Genomic DNA, 22,830 nt, shown 5'->3' with positions numbered 1-22,830 from the left:
ATCTGCAACCCTATAGGTGGAACAACATTATGAGCTAACCAGTACCCCGGAGCTCTTGACTCTAGCTGCATATATATCAAAAGATGGCCTAGTCGGCCATCACTGGAAAGAGAGGCCCATTGGACTTGCAAACTTTATATGCCCCAGTACAGGGGAATACCAGGGCCAAAAAGGGGGAGTGGGTGGGCAGGGGAGTGGGGGTGGGTGGATATGGGGGACTTTTGGTATAGCATTGGAAATGTAAATGAGTTAAATACCTAATTAAAAAAAAAAAAAAACAAAGCGATACTTAAAGACACAGAGAATAGGAAAGAGAAAGTGGTATGAAACAGAAAAACAGACTTTTTAGAGCCAATGCCTGCCAGGTAGAGGACTAAGAGTGGTTAGCAGACCAGAGGGGTTGTGTGAGATCTGAGTGGAAAGTTCTTACAGGAACTGAAGAAATTAGTCCATGTGTTGAATGTCTCTATTTCCTCCAGTCTCTGATATGTGCTCTCCTCTGACTAAACTCAGACATAAGCCCAAGAGAAGGGTAACCATCTCACTGATGTCTTCCTGGTAGATCACTATCCTATTGCACTGAGTATGGTGGATCTGGAGTATTCACAAGATAATACCAAGTTCACATGGATGTGTGTGGATCTTTTGATTTGCTTCTGGAATTAATCTCTGGGTTTAATCGAAGAATAGGCTTTTCTCAGAAATTTCTTTCTCAGCTAGGGAAGCTTTTGTCATCTTAAAAATAATTTTAAGATTGGTGTTATTTATACCTTAAAACTTTGTTAAAATTGACCAATAGAATATCAGATAGTCTTTATTTCTTAATTGCTTCGAAATGATACTTATTCTTGTTTGCATTTTTATCAAACCAACTTTGCCCTAGCTTTTTGACATCTGTTTTCTGTTTCATTAATGTCTGATTGTGCTCTTTTGTTTCTTGTACCTTATCTGGATTTGATTTTTTGTTCTTTTCTATCATTTTAACACACACTCTACTCTGACTTGATTAATGTATGTATGCAAACCACAATGTGTAACCGAGCATGTGATTTCCTGTTCTAAGCACAATGCATGAGTTTTGATATATTATATTTTTATTATGTTATACATAGGATACTTGATTAAAACATTTTCTAGATTCTATGTTATTTATTCTTGACTGACTTAAAAATCTGTCCTTTCATGGTTTGCCTTTTGAGTCCAGCTTTAATTGCATTTTGGCCACAGAAAATGCTAATGTGTATGATTTCAGTGTTTAGAAATTTATGGAGATGTGCCTTATTAACTTTCAAAGAACAGTTTGATGTTTCATGTGTGCTGAAAATGTTTGTTCTCTGCTTTCTGTTTATAACATTTTATATATGCCTATTAGGTCAATTTTATTTTATGGACTGTTTTCAAAACTTCTTATACTCTTAATTTATTACTTTCCCTCCTTTCATTTTTCCCCCTTCCTTTTTCTTTCCTCTGTGAAATATTGTTTTTAGCAATTTTGTAACTTCTTTATTGATATTAACATATCAAACCTATACAAATGTGCTATATAATACTACATACCTAGATACTTGCATATATGCTATATATAAATTTATTTTCTATTAAAATAAATATAAAATGTACTTTTCGTTGACAAGTTACTTTGTAAAGTTTTTTATTTCCTTAAGTCTATTTTTTTGCTATTACTTCACCTAGTATAACATTTGAAGAGCCTATTATTAGGGGATATTAAGGATATTAAGCCTAATATCTCTAAAGGATTGGACAGAATCTAGGTTGAAGCAGAGTTTTCAGAATTCATTGGTCAGACCCACAAGATTAATTGTACATCACCTGGTCCACATCCCATATGACTGGGCCTTTTTAGTTCTAGTACAATTCCAGATTGTAGGCTGGAGGCAGTAAATAAAAACTACAGCATGGGGGCTGGCGAGATGGCTCAGCGGGTAAGAGCACTGACTGCTCTTCTGAAGGTCCTGAGTTCAAATCCCAGCAACCACATGGTGGCTCACAACCATCCGTAACGAGATCTGGCGCCCTCTTCTGGAGTGTCTTAAGACAGCTACAGTGTACTTACATATAATAAATAAATCTTTAAAAAAAAAAACTACAGCATGAATATTAAGCTGTCTTCAGGACTACAAGGGGGATTTCAGTAATACTGTAATTGAAACTTTAAATATGCAGTCTTGCAGGAGATGAGGTGGATACATTTTATCGCCAACCCAAAACATAAGACTGGAGCTGATATTCATATAATAGAGACTTAAGTGTAATGAAGACCTGCAAATGGTACCCAGATAAAACACCATAATGATTCTGTGATAAGAACTTTCCTTCTTTCTTTCTTTCTTTCTTTCTTTCTTTCTTTCTTTCTTTCTTTCTTTCGTTCTTTCTTTCTTTCTTTTTTTCATTTTTTATTAGGTATTTAGCTCATTTACATTTCCAATGCTATACCAAAAGTCCCCCATACTCACCCACCCCCACTCCCCTACCCACCCACTCCCCTTTTTTTTGGCCCTGGTGTTCCCCTGTACTGGGGCATATAAAGTTTGCGTGTCCAATGGGCCTCTCTTTCCAGTGATGGCTGCCTAGGCCATCTTTTGATACATATGCAGCTAGAGTCAAGAGCTCCGGGGTACTGGTTAGTTCATAATGTTGTTCCACCTATAGGGTTGCAGATCCCTTTAGCTTCTTGGGTACTTTCTCTAGCTCCTTCATTGGGGGCCATGTGATCCATCCAATAGCCGACTGTGAGCATCCACTTCTATGTTTGCTAGGCCCAGGCATACTCTGACAAGAGACAGCTATATCAGGGTCCTTTCAGCATAATCTTGCTAGTGTATGCAATGGTGTCAGCATTTGGAAGCTGATTATGGGATGGAACCCCGGATATGGCAGTCTCTACATGGTCCATCTTTTTATCTCAGCTACAAAATTTGTCTCTGTACCTCCTTCCAAGGGTGTTTTGTTCCCACTTCTAAGGAGGGGCATAGTGTCCACACTTCAGTCTTCATTTTTCTTGAGTTTCATGTGTTTAGGAAATTGTATCTTATATCTTGGATATCCTAGGTTTTGGGCTAATATCCACTTATCAGTGAGTACATATTGTGTGAGTTCCTTTGTGAATGTGTTACCTCACTCAGGATGATGCCCTCCAGGTCCATCCATTTGGCTAGGAATTTCATAAATTCATTCTTTTTAATAGCTGAGTAGTACTCCATTGTGTAGATGTACCACATTTTCTGTATCCATTCCTCTGTTGAGGGGCATCTGGGTTCCTTCCAGCTTCTGGCTATTATAAATAAGGCTGCTATGAACATAGTGGAGCATGTGTCCTTCTTACCAGTTGGGGCATCTTCTGGATATATGCCCAGGAGAGGTATTGCTGGATCCTCCGGTAGTACAATATCCAGTTTTCTGAGGAACTGCCAGACTGATTTCCAGAGTGGTTGTACAAGCCTGCAATCCCACCAACAATGGAGGAGTGTTCCTCTTTCTCCACATCCACGCCAGCATGTGCTGTCACCTGAATTTTTGATCTTAGCCATTCTGACTGCTGTGACGTGGAATCTCAGGGTTGTTTTGATTTGCATTTCCCTGATGATTAAGGATGTTGAACATTTTTCCAGGTGCTTCTCTGCCATTCGGTATTCCTCAGGTGAGAATTCTTTGTTCAGTTCTGAGCCCCATTTTTTAATGGGGTTATTTGATTTTTTTAAGTCCACCTTCTTTTGAGTTCTGTATATATGTTGGATATTAGTCCCCTATCTGATTTAGGATAAGTAAAGATCCTTTCCCAATCTGTTGGTGGTCTTTTTGTCTTATTGACGGTGTCTTTTGCCTTGCAGAAACTTTGGAGTTTCATTAGGTCCCATTTGTCAATTCTCGATCTTACAGTACAAGCCATTGCTGTTCTGTTCAGGAATTTTTCCCCTGTACCCATATCTTCAAGGCTTTTCCCCACTTTCTCCTCTATAAGTTTCAGTATCTCTGGTTTTATGTGAAGTTCCTTGATCCACTTAGATTTGACCTTAGTACAAGGAGATAAGTATGGATCAATTCCCATTCTTCTACACGATAACAACCAGTTGTGCCAGCACCAATTGTTGAAAATGCTGTCTTTCTTCCACTGGATGGTTTTAGCTCCCTTGTCGAAGATCAAGTGACCATAGGTGTGTGGGTTCATTTCTGGGTCTTCAATTCTATTCCATTGGTCTACTTGTCTGTCTCTATACCAGTACCATGCAGTTTTTATCACAATTGCTCTGTAGTAAAGCTTTAGGTCAGGCATGGTGATTCCACCAGAGGTTCTTTTATCCTTGAGAAGAGTTTTTGCTATCCTAGGTTTTTTGTTATTCCAGATGAATTTGCAAATTGCTCCTTCTAATTCGTTGAAGAATTGAGTTGGAATTTTGATGGGGATTGCATTGAATCTGTAGATTGCTTTTGGCAAGAAAGCCATTTTTACAATGTTGATCCTGCCAATCCATGAGCATGGGAGATCTTTCCATCTTCTGAGATCTTCTTTAATTTCTTTCTTCAGAGATTTGAAGTTTTTATCATACAGATCTTTCACTTCCTTAGTTAGAGTCACGCCAAGGTATTTTATATTATTTGTGACTATTGAGAAGGGTGTTGTTTCCCTAATTTCTTTCTCAGCCTGTTTATTCTTTGTATAGAGAAAGGCCATTGACTTGTTTGAGTTTATTTTATATCCAGCTACTTCACCGAAGCTGTTTATCAGGTTTAGGAGTTCTCTGGTAGAATTTTTAGGGTCACTTATATATACTATCATATCATCTGCAAAAAGTGATATTTTGACTTCCTCTTTTCCAATTTGTATCCCCTTGATCTCCTTTTGTTGTTGAATTGCTATGGCTAATAATTCAAGTACTATGTTGAAAAGGTAGGGAGAAAGTAGGCAGCCTTGTTTAGTCCCTGATTTTAGTGGGATTGCTTCCAGATTCTCTCCATTTACTTTGATGTTGGCTACTGGTTTGCTGTAGATTGCTTTTATCATGTTTAGGTATGGGCCTTGAATTCCTGATCTTTCCAAAACTTTTATCATGAATGGGTGTTGAATCTTGTCAAATGCTTTTTCTGCATCTAACGAGATGATAATGTGGTTTTTGTCTTTGAGCTTGTTTATATAATGGATTACATTGATGGATTTTCATATATTAAACCATCCCTGCATCCCTGGAATAAAACCTACTTGGTCAGGATGGATGATTGCTTTAATATGTTCTTGGATTCGGTTAGCGAGAATTTTATTGAGGATTTTTGCATCGATATTCATAAGAGAAATTGGTCTGAAGTTCTCTATCTTTGTTGGGTCTTTCTGTGGTTTAGGTATCAGAGTAATAGTGGCTTCATAAAATGAGTTGGGTAGAGTACCTTCTACTTCTATTTTGTGAAATAGTTTGTGCAGAACTGGAATTAGATCTTCTTTGAAGGTCTGATAGAACTCTGCACTAAACCCGTCTGGTCCTGGGCTTTTTTTGGCTGGGAGACTATTAATAACTACTTCTATTTCTTTAGGTGATATGGGACTGTTTAGATGGTCAACTTGATCCTGATTCAACTTTGGTACCTGGTATCTGTCCAGAAATTTGTCCATTTTGTCCAGGTTTTCCAGTTTTGTTGAGTATAGCCTTTTGTAGAAGGATCTGATGGTGTTTTGGATTTCTTCAGGATCTGTTGTTATGTCTCCCTTTTCATATCTGATTTTGTTAATTAGGATTTTGTCCCTGTGCCCTTTAGTGAGTCTAGCTAAGGGTTTATCTATCTTGTTGATTTTCTCAAAGAACCAACTCCTCGTTTGGTTAATTCTTTGAATAGTTCTTCTTGTTTCCACTTGGTTGATTTCACCCCTGAGTTTGATTATTTCCTGCCTTCTCCTCCTTTTGGGTGAATTTGCTTCCTTTTTTTCTAGAGCTTTTAGATGTGTTGTCAAGCTGCTAGTATGTGCTCTCTCCCGTTTCTTCTTGGAGGCACTCAGAGCTATGAGTTTCCCTCTTAGAAATGCTTTCATTGTGTCCCATAAGTTTGGGTACGTTGTGGCTTCATTTTCATTAAACTCTAAAAAGTCTTTAATTTCTTTCTTTATTCCTTCCTTGACCAAGGTATCATTGAGAAGAGTGTTGTTCAGTTTCCACGTTAATGTTGGCTTTCCGTTATTTATGTTGTTATTGAAGATCAGTCTTAGGCCATGGTGGTCTGACAGGATACATTGGCACAATTTCAATATTTTTGTATCTGTTGAGGCCTGTTTTGTGACCAATTATATGGTCAATTTTGGAGAAGGTCCCGTGAGGTGCTGAGAAGGTATATCCTTTTGTTTTAGGATAAAATGCTCTGTAGATATCTGTCAGGTCCATTTGTTTCATAACTTCTGTTAGTTTCACTGTGTCCCTGTTTAGTTTCTGTTTCCATGATCTGTCGATTGATGAAAGTGGTGTGTTGAAGTCTCCCACTATTATTGTGTGAGGTGCAATGTGTGCTTTGAGCTTTACTAAGGTGTCTTTAATGAATGTGGCTGCCCTTGCATTTGGAGCGTAGATATTCAGAATTGTGAGTTCCTCTTGGAGGATTTTACCTTTGATGAGTATGAAGTGTCCCTCCTTGTCTTTTTTGATAACTTTGGGTTGGAAGTTGATTTTATCTGATATTAAAATGGCTACTCCAGCTTGTTTCTTCAGACCATTTGCTTGGAAAATTGTTTTCCAGCCTTTCACTCTGAGGTAGTGTCTGTCTTTTTCCCTGAGATGGGTTTCCTGTAAGCAGCAGAATGTTGGGTCCTGTTTGTGTAGCCAGTCTGTTAGTCTATGTCTTTTTATTGGGGAGTTGAGACCATTGATATTAAGAGATATTAAGGAAAAGTAATTGTTGCTTCCTGTTATTTTTGTTGTTAAAGTTGGCAATCTGTTCTTGTGGCTGTCTTCTTTTAGTTTTGTTGAGGGATTATCTTCTTGTTTTTTCTAGGGCGTGGTTCCAGTCCTTGTATTGGTTTTTTTCTGTTATTATCCTTTGAAGGGCTGGATTCGTGGAGAGATAATGGGTGAATTTCGTTTTGTCGTGGAATACTTTGGTTTCTCCATCTATGGTAATTGAGTGTTTGGCTGGGTATAGTAGCCTGGGCTGGAATTTGTGTTCTCTTAGTGTCTGTATAACATCTGTCCAGGCTCTTCTGGCTTTCATAGTCTCTGGTGATAAATCTGGTGTAATTCTGATAGGCTTGCCTTTATATGTTACTTGACCTTTTTCCCTTACTGCTTTTAGTATTCTATCTTTACTTAGTGCATTTGATGTTCTGATTATTAAGTGTCGGGAGGAATTTCTTTTCTGGCCCAGTCTATTTGGAGTTCTGTAGGCTTTTTGTATGTTCATGGGCATCTCTTTCTTTAGATTTGGGAAGTTTTCTTCAATAATTTTGTTGAAGATGTTTGCTGGTCCTTTGAGTTGAAAATCTTCATTCTCATCCACTCCTATTATGCGTAGGTTTGGTCTTCTCATTGTGTCCTGGATTTCCTGGATGTTTTGAGTTAGGATCTTTTTGCATTTTCCATTTTCTTTGATTGTTGTGCCGATGTTCTCTATGGAATCTTCTGCACCTGAGATTCTCTCTTCCATCTCTTGTATTCTGTTGCTGATGCTGGCATCTATGGTTCCAGATTTCTTTCCTAGGGTTTCTATCTCCAGCGTTGCCTCACTTTGGGTTTTCTTTATTGTGTCTACTTCCCTTTTTAGGTCTAGTATGGTTTTGTTCATTTCTATCACCTGTTTGGATGTGTTTTCCTGTTTTTCTATAAGGACTTCTACCTGTTTGGTTGTGTTTTCCTGTTTTTCTTTAAGGACTTGTAACTCTTTAGCAGTGTTCTCCTGTATTTCCTTAAGTGAGTTATTAAATTCCTTCTTTATGTCCTCTACCATCATCATGAGAAATGCTTTTAAATCCAGGTCTACCTTTTCAGGTGTGTTAGGATGTCCTGGACTGGGCGAAGTGTGAGTGCTGGGTTCTGATGATGGTGAGTGGTCTTGGTTCCTGTTAGTAGGATTCTTATGTTTACCTTTCGCCATCTGGCAATCTCTGGAGTTAGTTGTTATAGTTGTCTTTGTTTAGAGATTGTTCCTCTGTTGCTTTTGTTACCCTCTATCAGCAGACATGGGAGACTAGCTCTCTCCTCTGAGTTTCAGTGGTCAGAGCAGTCTCTGCAGGCAAGCTCTCCTCTTTCAGGGAAGGTGCACAGTTATCTGGTGTTTGGACCTCCTCCTGGCTGAAGATGAAGGCCCAAAACAGGATCTTTCCCAGAAGCTGTGTTGCTTTGGCCAGGAAGGTGGCCGTTGTCTGGAGCCGAAGATGGCGCCGCCTCAGAAGCTCTCTGGCTCTAGCCTTTCCCAGAAACGGCTGGCCTCTGTATTCCACACTGTCACCCGTGCAGCCTGCCCTCTGCGGAGTCCTGGAGCCAAGGAGACTTCCGCTGCCAGGGCCTGAGGCACAAACCTCTCGGGCTGGCGGATCCCTGTGCACTCACCAGGAAGGTGGCCGGTTGTCTCTCTCTCTCTTTCTTTCTTTCTTTCTTTCTTTCTTTCTTTCTTTCTCTTTCTTTTTTTTTTTTTTTTTTGGTTTTTCGAGAGAGAGTTTCTCTGAATAGCCCTGGCTGTCCTGGAACTCACTTTGTAGATCAGGCTGGCCTTGAACTCAGAAACCCACCTGCCTCTGCCTCCCGAGTGCTGGGATTAAAGGTGTGCACCACCAACGCCTGGCCTGATAAGAACTTTTCTATTCCCTTTCTTTGAATTTTCTAGTCTCTATCACTTATAGTCAGAAGGATTATCAGGAATTTACTGTTATTTAATTCCTCTTAAAATTTTTATTTTATGGACTTGGAGAGATGCCTCGGCAGTTGAGAACACTGGCTGCTCTTCCAGAGCATCTTGGGTTTGATTCTCAGCAACAATAGGCAGCTCACAGCTTCCTGGAACTCCAGTTCCAGGGCTTTTGATGCTTTCTTCTAGCCTTCATGTGCACCACACACATACATGCTGCGGGCAAAATACCCATGCAGGTAAAATTAAAAAATTAAGAAGATAGTTAGCAACTAATTATTTCTAAAATGTTTTTTATTTTTAAGTTTCTTATTTCATGTAATATTATTTTTGGATATTGTTGAATTTTGTGAGCTAAGACTTAAAGAATTTTTTTCATTCATCTAAAGTAGTTTATTTTAAAATTTATTTTTATGTGTTCCAATGGTTTCCTGAATACATGTGTTTGTACCACTTGTGTGCTTAAGTCCTGTTCAGGCCAAAGAGTGGCATCAGATTCTCTGGGTGGTTGTGGTTGTGAGCCATCATGAAGGTGCTGGGTACTGAGCTTGACTCCTCTGTTAGAGCGGCAAGCAGGAGCTCTTCTTCATACCTGAGCCATCGCTCCAGCCCAACGCTTATGTTTTTTTTGAAAGCATTAGGTCTCCAGTTTTATTTTCCTAAGAAGGCTTTGATTTTGGTGTTTGTAATAGACAAAAATCAGTCCGCAGCATCTCCATACTTCAGAGTACTTCATTATTTCCAGCCTTTGGAAACGAAGGTTACTCCAGTGTTTACAGAATATAGCACATTTGATTTTCAAATGAGAAATTGCCCGGATGGACCTAGTCTAATACTAGAAACCTTTAGAATCTGAATCTATCAGTAGAGGCCAGGGAGGTTAGATGTTTGAGTCATGAGAAGAATTCAACACACTGCTGCTGGTGTAACATGTAGAGAAGCATGCAGCGGGGGATGTGAGAAACCTCTGGAGGCTGATATTCAGCCAGCTAACGGGAACCTCAGTCCTCCACGAACTCTGGAAAAGCAATAATCATAAGTCTGCAAATGTATTCTCCCCAGTACTCAGGTAAGAACTAATCTGGATAATATTGTGACTTGGCCTCAATGAAGCCCCAGCAGAGAATCTGTATATTTTACTCAGACTTCTGATATATGGTAATTGTGAGGATTGTTAAAGAAGGTGACAATTTAGTTTGCATTGCTATACCAAGCAGAGGCAGCATGCTGTGTTAATCTTTCGGTGTACCTAATGAAAGTCTTAAACTCTTTCTGTGTCATTTGCACGAATCAGGAAATGTAACAATAGGCTTTTAAGATATTGGATATACTTGCTAATTTATTTGATGAGTCCCTGTGAGACCCTGTATACTTATGAAATCTGTATGTGTCCACTGTGGGTGATTGTTTTGAATATTTTCATGTAAGTAAAATAAAGATTGTGATGAATGGATACCTTGTAATAATGGTGAGTTTTGAAAGTTACTTGAGAAATTCCCTTCCAATCGAACCTCACTGAGTCCAAAAGGGCAAGGTTAAGGAATCTTTACACTTACACAGGGACAGAAATTGGCTATGTTTCTCTACAGGAAGAGGGCTTGGTACAGCCATTATTCATCTGTCTTTTATTGAAATACTGCCCCAAATGCCTCCATTCTCATTCTTGTGCTTTTACAAATGATTATGTAAGTAATTATTCTTCACTAACCTTGCAAAGGCAACTGCTACTAGGCTTTTGTATCTGTCAGATTACATGTGATTCTTATAGAATGGTGCATACTTTTTCCTATACTTCCCTATTTGTAATGAAAGGTGGGCAAAAATTGGATGGGCTTGAAGTCATAGCTTTGTGGAATTGATCTGTGTTTCCAAGAATCTAGAAGATAATTGTGTTTCCTGAGATCATCACTAGGAAGCTATGAGGGTAACTCATACCTGCTAGCACTCTTGTTTCTGGCTTGAGTTCCATTTAACAGTAAATGTTGCTTTGGCTTGTAAGTTTCATTTTTTGAGGTAGTTGTATTTCAGTTATTATTAGGAACAACTTGCATGCTTATAATAATCAAAAAGGGGCCTTTAAAAATAGCACTACCACCAATATGTAAGTGGGAAATTTGAAAACAGACTTGCGAATTGTTACAGAGACAGAAGTCAAAGACTTCCATGGACTGAAGGCCTGAATACTCAATAACTGTTTGAGATCATTTTGGCCTTGAGAGAACATTGCTGAGCATAGGGCTGACAGATTTGTGGGAAACTGTTGAGAAAGCAGTAACCATCAGCCTTGACATACTTAATTCACTGGAACCATTTTATAGCTTCTTGGTCCTTAATCATCTTAAATGACGCAGACCTGTTGACTAGAAATAAGATCACTTGGCTATTAACGTCTCAATAAAATATTTTACTCAAAGGCACCAATTAGGACTGAGTAATTAAAAATGCACTTGAGAATATTCCTTTATGAATTTATATTTTTAAAATTTTTAAAAATTATAATATAATCAAATACCTTAGTGATCATTTGTGATCACTAGATGCATGTTGAATCAACCAAATTAGTTCCTTTTGCTTACTGCTGTGAACAAATGTATAGCAAGAAGCAACCGTGGGGGTGGGGGTGGGGTTTATTGTGGATCATTGTTTAGTAAGTGAATCCCACTGAAGAGGGGAGGCAGCTGGGAGGCAGAGCCCTGGCTGCAGAAGGGGCTCACAGCTATGGCAGCAGGGACTTGCTCACATCTAGAGAGATCAGGAAGCAGAGAGCGAGTACTGTGATGCTCAGTGGTCTTTCTCCATTTTCCATTTTTATTCAGTTCTAGGAACCCAGCCTGTTGATGTATCCATTAACTCTCAGTGATTTCTGTTTGCAAACTCTTTTCTGAAACCTGATAGACACGCCCAAAGGTGTGCTTGCTCTGCACAGTTCCTAATCCAATTGAGTTGGCAATGAGGATCAGTTCTCATGGTAAGGAAGGAAAGGTCTTAGTTCTCTGCCTCAGATATGAAGTGCCCACTGTCTTAAAAAACATGGGCTCTAGAAATTTCTGAGAATGAGGTGAGAGATTTTTAAAACACCGGGAATTTCTGAAAAGAAAGCCATCAAGACTTAGATAATGGCAGAAAAGCCTTTAGCTTCACTTCTATCCTTAATCCTAAGTAAGAAATAACTTAATGGCCATGATTGTCCAAGGCTTACTAAATGCACGTTAAGAAGGGTGAATAGGTAAGAGGTACCAATAAGGGTCAGAGGCTAAATAAGAATCCAAATGATCAGATTACTAATGGTGATAACATCAGCAAAAACTACTCCAGAAATAAAAAGAGAGCAGAGTTGCTGGCACCATTCTAGAGGATTTATCAGTTGAATCTGACAATTGGCAGGAGAGTTTGGGAAAGGAGATGAGAGGAATAATGATGGTAGGCATGAATACCTAAAAATAACTTTATTATAAGTAGAAATATGAAAGGAGGAAGAGACTTGGAAAATGGAAATTTCATCAAGTACAACAACAAAATTGTTTCAGTACTGTAATGCTTAATCACGGAGATTAAGAAAACAATGCTTTATTTTGATTTTTATGTCTATGTTTGGTGTGGTATGACTGGCATTCATGTGTTGCATTCTGTATTCTGGGGATACAAACTGTCAACATATTAGCCATCACCCAGAAAACTGAAACTTGAGGATCTCTGTGTTGGGCAAAGATTCCTAAAGGAATAGAACCACTAGAATGCAAAAATATAATTACAAAGGGGAATTTATTCACTTGGCTTAGGTAATAGTATCTGAGTAGTCCAATAATGGCTGTTTACAATCTGAAGAGGCTAAGACCCCAGTAGTTGGTTAAACTACTTGGGAAACTCCCGCTTTTAAATATCCTATTACTTAAACATGATAGCAAACTTAATAATGTTTACTTACTGATATTAACTCAGCCACTAAAGCTGTATGTCTCAGAACTTCCAATCCAGTTCTGAAGACCTGGAGTGTTGATTGGATTTGGCCCACATTGGAAAGCTGGAGAGCTAGAGTCTGGTGTCAGTGGAAAGAATCTCTAACAGAGAAACAGAGACAGCAGAGATGCACTTCCTTTCTGCCAAAAGGAAGGAAGACAAGTGGTCCAGATACAAAGGCATTGTTTTTCCCTCAGCCCTCTGTATCTTAAACACCCACTGGGAGGCGATACCCGCTCTGCGGAAAGTTCTTCCCCATTCAGTTGATTATTTCTAGAAATGCCTTCACAGCCACACCCAGATATCTGTTTCATTGTTCATTTCAGGGTCTGTCAAGTTGAAAGTCACCATTAGCCTTTTCAAGACCACTCCTTGGTATCTTGACACTCACTGTATCTCCTTTATGTCATGTTTGGTTTCCAAATGAAGCAACAGCAATGTTATAATTCTGTCTGACATTATATATGTGTCCCATGTAAACTCAAATCACACTAATGCTTTCATTCTGAGTACATGGTAAAAGCCTTCAAGAGATGCTTGTTTTTAAATACCCTATAACTTAAACATGATAATAGATTTAACAGTGTTTGAGTACTGGTATAAACTCAGTCAATCCTATGTTATATGTTAATGGAATAAGAAGTAAAAGAAAGTACAAGTATCATATACACATACACATATGTAACATATATGCAAATATTCCTAACAAAATAAGATAGAAACACTCATGACAATTACAACCCTAATTTCTGTAATTCATGTGATATTTATTACAACATTCTTCACACAATTCTATATTCCTTCCTTCATCAAAAATTACCTCAAAGGTCTTGTTCTTTTCTTGGTTCTTTACCTAGAGAGGTGATTCACCTTCTTCATTCATAAAGGATCTAGGCTAATTTTCATTCTGCCAGGATTAGGTGGTAGTTTCCATTGAATTTAATCATGGGATATGATAACACCTAGAGACACCCTGAAGGATCTTGTACATTTTAGATGCTTGTGTTAATAGTCCAAACTCTCACTGATCAATCAAACCTGCTAACATCAAAACTCTGCTTAGTCTAATGAATCAGGGATAGTAGGAGCCCCAGGTGACCATAGTCAGGTCCTAACTTCTATTCAAATGTCCAGGCAGAATAAATCAAGATCACTAGGCCAGGAGAGCATAAGGTCATGGAATCAGGAATTTTGCTAGTGGGTCACAAGAGGAAATGATGTGAGTAGTAGCATTACTATTTCCTGTCTCTCAATTCCTGGACTGATGAACCTTGGCTGTGGGATGTAACTGGCCTTTGCCTACTTTGTGGGTTCTTTGTTCTTCCATCCTTTTCCATCATTTCAACTTCCTAACACTAGATAGGAATGAAAAAAGGATGGGGGGGGGAAGGGTAATGTTATCATTAGACTACTTCCTGCTGATTAGGGGCATTGAGCTTCTTGGGGAAATTTTGATCTTCACTATCGTGATATATTATTTTTTATTGTTGTTTCTTTGTCTTTGTACATAACTACTTAACAAACCACAGCCAACAACAACCAACTGCAACCAAATACCTACCAACAACCCATAACAACAACCCAACCAACAACCAACCAAACCCTCTCTAGGCCCTAGCATTTATATTACCTCTGAAATTTCCCCAGAGTTCCCAACATCACACAAATGCAAAAACTCTACCACTGGCAAAATCATGCCCTTGCCAGAGAATGAAGCAAATCATAGTCAACTGCTGTCAACATTCTGATACAACCCTGTATCCTATCCTAGACCTGGGATTAAAATGAAAACACATTCTTATAATGTTTCTGTATTTTCTAAATAAACCAAAACCCCCAAATTGTCACTACAGTGGGAGAAATAGTTGGATACTGATTTAGCAAATACAGCATTCTAGAGAATCTTGCCTCAATTCTGAAAGCCATTGCCACTTGTTGCTGTAACTGACTCTTTAATAAAGGGTCATTCTATTGTTCTATAAAGCCGCCCTCAGTAGGGAGATGGAGAATATGGTAAAACAGTGAATCCCATGAGCAGGAACCAACTGCTGCACCTCATATGTGAAGCAAGTTCCTTGGTTAGAAGTCATCCTTTAAGTCCATGGATGATAGTTTTGGCAGAATTATTACATGTAGAAAAGACAATTCCACACCACAAATAAATGTCTACTCCAAAAAAGAAATGACAAAGTACTTCTCTTTCTATGATGGAAGCAGTTTATGCAGTCAATATGTAGTCATGCATTGGATGGTCACCCTTGGCAATGGAAGTATGTCACGTGTTCAGCATTGGTTTCTGATGCTGACTAATTTGACTGGTAGCAGCATCAGTAGCTAGTGGTGAGTTGAAATTCATGATGTTAAGCCTATGTCTAACCTCCATCTCTGTCACAATGACCACTTTGTTCATGGACCCATCAGGCAATAATAACAGGGATGGCCAGAGAAAAACATTGACTCCTATCCACAGAAAAGATTGTTATTTATATATGATTATCAATTTCCCCCTGTATTAGGGCTATCTCCTATTTCATATTTATATAGGACATAAGTACCTTCAAATCTTTTCTAAATTCAGAGAGATCTGCATAAATCTCTCTTCTCCAAATGTCTTTCTTACAACTTTTCAGAACTCTCATTTCCAAGTCCCTTACTGTCCAGCCAAGTTGTTGGTTACATCATGGGAATCACTATATAGCCATATAGATAGCCACTTTTCCTTCCAAGAAAAGTGTACAACAATGTGCCATGTACAGAATTCTATCCTGCCCATAGTGAAGATTTTCTTTCACCCATGCCCGTTGGCTTTTTTTTCCCAGAAAGGTGTTGTAATGCTGCAGCTGTACACTTCTAGGTGCTGCCTGAGGAGTCTGTAGAACCATCTGCAGATCAGACCTCAGCAGGCCAATCACTGGACTGATGATGTCATAGCAATATGCTTGGGAACAGAAAGCATCTTAGCTGGAGTAGGACCCATAGCATTTGGGGCACTTCAGGCAATTACTTATGCCTGTAGGGCTTGCTTGGGTCACTGATGTATAAGCTATTTGTAACTGATGACAGCTCACTGTTACAAATGTTCAACTTTATGGCTCAGTAGGTCAGATTAATGTTATGATAGCAACTCACATGGGATCTTGTCAAGCATTTAGTTTTCAAAGATGCCCAGGGGGCAGACCAAGAACTGTTTCTCAAAGGGAAAGTAGTTACCATCTATGATGGAAAGACCATTGCTGTGATACACTTATGTGAGTTAAACACCATCCCTAGCTGATACTGACAATGAAGATAGCACTGGGCACTGCTGGATCCTATCACCCAAGAGTTATAGTAGTTTCTATAGCAGAACAATCCTATGCTAAGCCTTCTCTTCCTATATGTCCACTCAAAGGTAGCTTTTTGAGTGACTTGGTTTGTGAACCACAGTAACACAGTAAGGTCCATGCCTCTTTCAAAATCTACTTAGGCCCATTAAGTATTGTGCTTCTTTTTTGATGGTAGGAGGGCCTATGTACAATGACTGACCTTCATTTTAGAAAGAATATCTTTGCATGCCCTGTATCACTAGACTTCTAGCAATTATGTGAGGTAAAAAAAAAATCCCTGAATCATTTTTTTCTCCCATCTTCTAGTGCATAATTCTTTACATAATTCTTTACCGGTTCAAAGTTTTTCCTGTCTTCTGATCACGTGGTTTCTTCAACATAATGCCATCAATGTAATGAACTAGTGTAATACTATATGGGAGAGGCGAGTGACCAAGATTCCTATAAAATAAATTAGACACAGGACTGATGAATTAATATACCCTTGAGGCAGAATGGTAAATGTGCATTGTTGGCTCTGCCAGTTATAGAAAAATTGATTGTGATGCACCTAATGTACTTATATGGGGAAAATCATTGGAAAGTCCAATACCCACACATTAGACACCAGAAGAGACACTAATCTGCTCAGTCAGGGAAACCACATCTAGTACAGCTGCAAATGGAATAATTATTTGATTAATCTTAAGAGAATGAACTGTATCTTTCATAATTCATCTTCCCAATAGACCAAATTGGAGAGTTAAAGGGAGACTTGGAAGGCACTGCTTCTGTATCTTTCAAGTCCTTGATAGTGGCATTAATCTCTGTAATTCTTCCCGGGTCGGTGTGTGTCTATGACCGTGTATATGGATGTGTGTCAATGTCTGTGTGTGTGTTTGTGTATGCATGTGTCATGTGTGTGTATGTGTCCATGTGTGTGTATATATGTGTGTGTATTTGTATGCACATGTGTGTGCCTGTGTGTGACCCTGTATACATACAATGAAATGGGGATTTGTTTGACTGGCTTACAAGATAGGAGTTGGGTACATCAACAATGGCCATCTGCATGCTCCATAGGCTAAGAATTGTATAGTTTCTCAGCCCTTGAAAATGCATCTCTCAGCAGTCCTGGCCTGGAGCTGAAGGCCTGTAAGAATCCTAGAGTATCATTTCTATTAAGATCATATTGGAAAGCTGAAGAAGCTGGAGTCTGATGTCAGCTGATGATAGAAGCAGCAGTGGTGTATACACTTGCACAGGAAGAAGTGATGGCAGTGCAGTGCTATTGTTTCCTGTCATGTCTCAGGCTATTGCTGATAGGTGCCATTCAAACCTACTGAGGTTTTATTCCTCTGTAAGCCTTCCTGGAAATGCCATTACAGTTATGCACAGAGGTGGGTCTCCTAGCTGATTCTGGAGCCCATCAAGTTTATCAAGATTAAGTATCAGCAGCAATTATAGATTCCTGTCAGATGAAGCTGTCTTTCCCTAATGCCAGTTAAATGGGTTATTTCTTGCTCATTTCACTGTCTTTTCCTTTCTCTACATTGATTGACAAATAAAAACCATATATATATTTTAAGGTATAAAATATAGTGCATTGGTGCATAAACATCTTGGGGAATGATTATCACAATCAATAGTAATTTTTTTCCTGGTGTGGGAACACATATGATATATTCTTTTAGCAGGTTTCAATTGCATAATGTATAATGTGCATTGGTTTTCTGTGTATGATTCATCATATGTGATGGAATCTTTATTGTCTTTAATCTGCATCTCATTCCCATTTGACAACTTTTGGTAACAGCCATTCCATTGTGCTTTAATGAATTTGGCAGTTCCAAAGTCCCTAAGTCAGTGATGTCCAACAGTACTTACATTTCCGTGTCCACATCATTTCACTTACCATGTTCTGCAGGTTCATCAGGGTTGTTGCAGGTGGCAAGATTCTTTTATTTAGAAGGCGAGTATTATTTCATTATGTATGTATGCCACATTTCCTGTATCCATTTACTCAGTGAGTATACACTGATGCTGTTTCCATATGTGGCCTATTAAAAACAATGCTATGATGAATGAGTGCAGGTATCTTTTTAGCATGTTTGGTTTATTTTATTTGACTGCCTATCCAAAAGTATGGTTTCTATGTCATATGGTGTGTTTATATTTTATGTTTTGAGTAAGCTCTACATTGAATTCCATGATGGCTTCTGTGCTCGCAAGCTAGTTTGATGTCAAAATGATACAAGCTAGAGTCATTTTGGATGAAACAATCTTAAATCAGAAAAGTCACCCACTAGATTGGCCTCTGGGCAAACCTGCAGCAGACTGGCCTCAGTCGTGCCCCCTCAATCCACTGGAGAAATCAGTGTTCCAGTACAGGTGGGCAGGGAGTCAGTGACGAAAAGGGTGATAAACAGACAGGGAAACAGGGAGTGTGCTGTACCTGAATGTAATTTGTCAAATCGAGCATCAGACTTTTAATACAGAAGAAAATAGGGAAGTTAGGTGACACATCAGCAAGGTTCAATGAGGTTACTGGATGCTTAATGACTCCTACACAAAACAGAGGGATGTAAACACAAAGACTGGCAGGAACTGGGCAATAAAACAACTGAGACAAAGTCAGCTCTATCTAAGGTCAGCTATATTCTTAGAAGCCAGGTGTGAGGTATTTACACTCCTGGGGCAAGGGCTTTCACACCCAAGTCATGGTTCTAATTAGGGAGTTCCACTCTAGCTAACCTTCTCATGAATAATGCAATACTCTAAAACCACAGCCCTATCTACTTCCTAAACCATTGTAAATTCCTGTATATGGGAGTGACTTGGCTTTTATTCTAAGTGATTGTGTGTGTGTGAGGGGGGGCGGGGGGGCTTTCTACTAATGAGTAATATAGTCTGCCATACATAACTATAATAAAAATTCTAAACTTACTTTGCTAAGCTTGCCCTGAGATTTCTAACTCTATATAGTAGATAGTAATGCCTGATTTCTTTCACTATCTCTCTTACAATACTAAAGGTAATTCTGAATGTCACTGAATAGGCAATATTCTTACTGAATTCCAAGTCCAGGGTCGGCTCAAGGACTACCTAGGGCATTGGTGAAGGCCAGGAAGCAAAGTTCAATTTTGCTTAGGTATTTGGCAAGTCATTGCTTGGAGACACCTATAATAAAACAATACTGAAAGAAAGCAGACAGATCCATACTCTGACTAATGCAAGGACAAAATTGGAGCATTTGTTTTCCAGGATGTCACAGTTCCAGGAGACTAAGTTTTCATGAACTTTTCACCTTCGGATTGTGTCCAGGTTTCTAGGCCTGTCACATGAGGCACTACTGGAGTGGGAGTAGCACAAACCTGTGGTACATTTTCTTGATTGATGTTTTAGGGCCCAGCTTACTGTGGGGGCTGCCACCTGTGGGGTGTTAGTCCTCTCTGTTATAAGAAAGAAGGCGGGGAAAGCCAGGAAGAAGAAAGCCAGTAAACAAATAATGACATTTCTCTAGGGTGGAAATTCTCAACCTTCCTAATGCTGTGGCCCTTTAATGCAGCCTTTAATCATGTGCTGACCCCTAACCATACAATTATTTTGTTGGTATTTTGTAATCATAATTTTGCTACTGTTATGAATCATAATGTAAATATCTGATGTGTAGGACATCTGATATGCAGTAAATATCTGATATGCAGGTCATGACACACAGGGTGAGAAACTGCTCTAAGGACTCTGCTTCAATTACTGCCTCTAGGTCCTGACTTGAATTCCCCTTGGCTTCTATCAGTGATGGAGCATGACCTGAGAGTTTTAAGATAAAATAAATCTTTTCTTCCCAAAATTGATTTCAGTCATGATGGTTTATCACAGCAATAGAAGCCTTAACTAAGACAGTCAGTTGGCATACTATCTTCTTGGGGCTGGTCTAGATATCACACTATGATATGACCAGGACTAACACCAAAGAGATTTGTCTTTGAGTATTTTTACAATTTCAGACATCAGATTTAAGCTTTAATTCATCTTTCATTGACTTTCTTTGGAGATGATGTAAGATACAGTTTTACTCTTTCCATTATATAGTGAATACTGTAATGTCACTTAGTAAAGAGAAATTCTTTATCCGTTGGGTATTTTATGATTATCTTTGCTGATCATCAGTTGGCTGTAAAAGACATATTTATTTCTTGACCATCTGTAATGCTGTCATGGTCTATGTTTGTTTCTGTGGCAGCCCTATATGTCTGATTACTGTACCATGGCATATTTCAAGTGAAACAGTGTGATGACGAGTTTACATCCTTTTATTCAGGAGTGTGTGTGTGTGTGTGTGTGTGTGTGTGTGAGTGAAAACTTTAGGATTCCTTTTCTATATCTAGATAAGAAGTTAGTGGAGTTTTGATAGAAATCACATGGAGCAACTTTCATGGAGACTTGGGGTCAAGAACTAGAATGCTTGGCACTCTGTATGATGTATTTTTATCTCTCCTACCTAACATTTCAGTTTTGAAGTGGCTGATATCTGACAGGAGGAAGAGCATCATTTATCAGTTGCCTTCAAGCCTCAGCAATCTCCTTGTTATTCTGAAAGGTGTCACAGTTTGTTTACACAAATTGATTGGCGAACACTGGGAATGCTTTAATAGGATAGAGATTGGTGAGCATACAATTGTTTGGATCATTTTCAGATTTGAAAATGATTTGAAGAGGTTTCAAATGGATTAGAAATTCCTGGGTTAAATGAATGGAAGGCATCTAAGGGGAGAAACAAAGTATTAGTTAGAAGTCCCTAACAAAAGTTCAGAGATATATTTTTTAGCATATTCTAGAAAATCTCACATAATGTATGGTTTCTGTTTATACTGCATAATTTTTCTTGGAAAAGACAAGTATCAAGGCTGAAACCCATCTTTCTTGATTTGGCAGCCATGGATAGCCTCTTCTCTGAGATGGTGCCAGTGGTTTCTGATCTTGAAAACAATGCTTTGAAATCCTATATAGCCTATATATTGCTGCTTGCTTTTTCCAGTTTCTTTTTCTACCTGTGGCTTGAGTGAACCCCTATCTCTGAGAAAAAGGTGCAGTTTTCTCTGGCTGGGTACCATTTCTCTTGGTTTAAAGGTGAAATTTATTATCAATTAAAGGAATGGGTTCAAGAATGTTGAAATTTCCTAGAAAAGTGTCAGAAGCTGAAGAGGACATCTATCATTTGTCCTGAAAACTCTGTGGCTCCTGTTTGTCTGCTTCCTAAAGTTCTGCTTTTGCTCTGTGCTCTAGACTTGCCCAGATACACTCTGTGACAATGTTTGCGGAGTTTGGAATTGTAGATGGATTTTGTGGAAAACACAAGATTCTGACACAAAGCTGTTCTGACAGTACATGCCTGTGCGCTGAGCGCTCCCTGGAGAGCTCAAATTTAGCCTGAGCAGCATGAGATGAAGTTCCCTCAAAAAACAAAATAAAACAAAACAAAACAAACACACAAAACCAAAACAAGAAACCACAAGCATCTAAATAACAAAAATAAGATTCTCCAACAATTTATAGAACTCCAAAGGATCTTAACAGGAACCTGGCTAGGGAGAAGGACTTGTAATTTATCGTTTTCCTTTATTGAATATTTTTTATTTACATTTCAAATGATATCCCCTTTCCTTGTTTCCCCTCTGGAAACTCCCTATCCCTTCCCCCTCCCCCTGCTTCTATGAGGGTGCTCCCTCTCTACCCACTCCTGTCTCCCTGCCCTGGCATTCCCCTATATTGGGGCATCGAGTCTTCACATGACCAAAGGCCTCTCCTTCCACTGATATCCAACAAGGCCATCTTCTGCCACATATGTAGCTGGGGTCATGGGTCCCTCCATGTATATTCTTTGGTTGGTGGTTTAATCCCTGGGAACTGTGGGGGTCTGGTTGTTTGATATTGTTGTTCTTCCTATGGGGTTGCAAACCCCTTCAGGGTCTTCAGTCCATTCTCTAACTCCTCCACTGGGAACCCTGTGTTCAGTCCACTGGTTGGCTTCTAGCATACACCTCTGTATTTGTCAGGCTCTGGCAGAGCCTCTCAGGAGACAGCTATATCAGGCTCCTGTCAGAAGCACTTGTTGACATCTGCAATAGGGTCTGGGTTTGGTGACTGTATATGGAGTAGATCCCCAGGTGAGGCAGTCTCTGGGTGGTTTTTCCAATTTATCTTTTTGTTTTTGTTTTGTTTTTCTTCTTTTGTTTTTTGTTTTTGTTTGTTTCAAGACAGGGTTTCTCTGTGTAGCCCTGGCTATCCTGGAATTCACTCTGTAGACCAGGCTGGCCTACTCAGATATCCGCCTGCCTCTGCTCCCCAATTCTGGGATTAAAGGTGTGCACCACCACTGTCCGGCTCAATTTATCTTTTTTTAAAAATGAATTTTATTATAAAAAGCAAACAAAAAAAACCTTGTGAATAAAAACATCACACACCAAAATTAACCAGACCCAAAGTCTATACATTTCAATACACTTCTATACAGTTGATGATTCTTTCATTTAAACATTCTTCTTCTCTCATATCTTATATTCCAACTGCAGTTTCCTCTTCCACCATTCCTCCCAGCCCTCCTCTGATAAGTTATTTCTCAGCCAATGAAATGAGCCAATTCAAGCTAGATTAGAGTATATATAAAGGCAGGTGTTTTTTTTAGGAAAACACTATCAAGTAAGTTCACTTTTCCCAAGGTTCCAAGGATAGGGAC

The sequence above is a fragment of the Mus musculus genome, chromosome 18, assembly GCF_000001635.26.
Source record: "Mus musculus strain C57BL/6J chromosome 18, GRCm38.p6 C57BL/6J".
In the NCBI taxonomy this organism is placed as follows: domain Eukaryota; kingdom Metazoa; phylum Chordata; class Mammalia; order Rodentia; family Muridae; genus Mus; species Mus musculus.
This window is presented reverse-complemented; position numbering follows the sequence as displayed.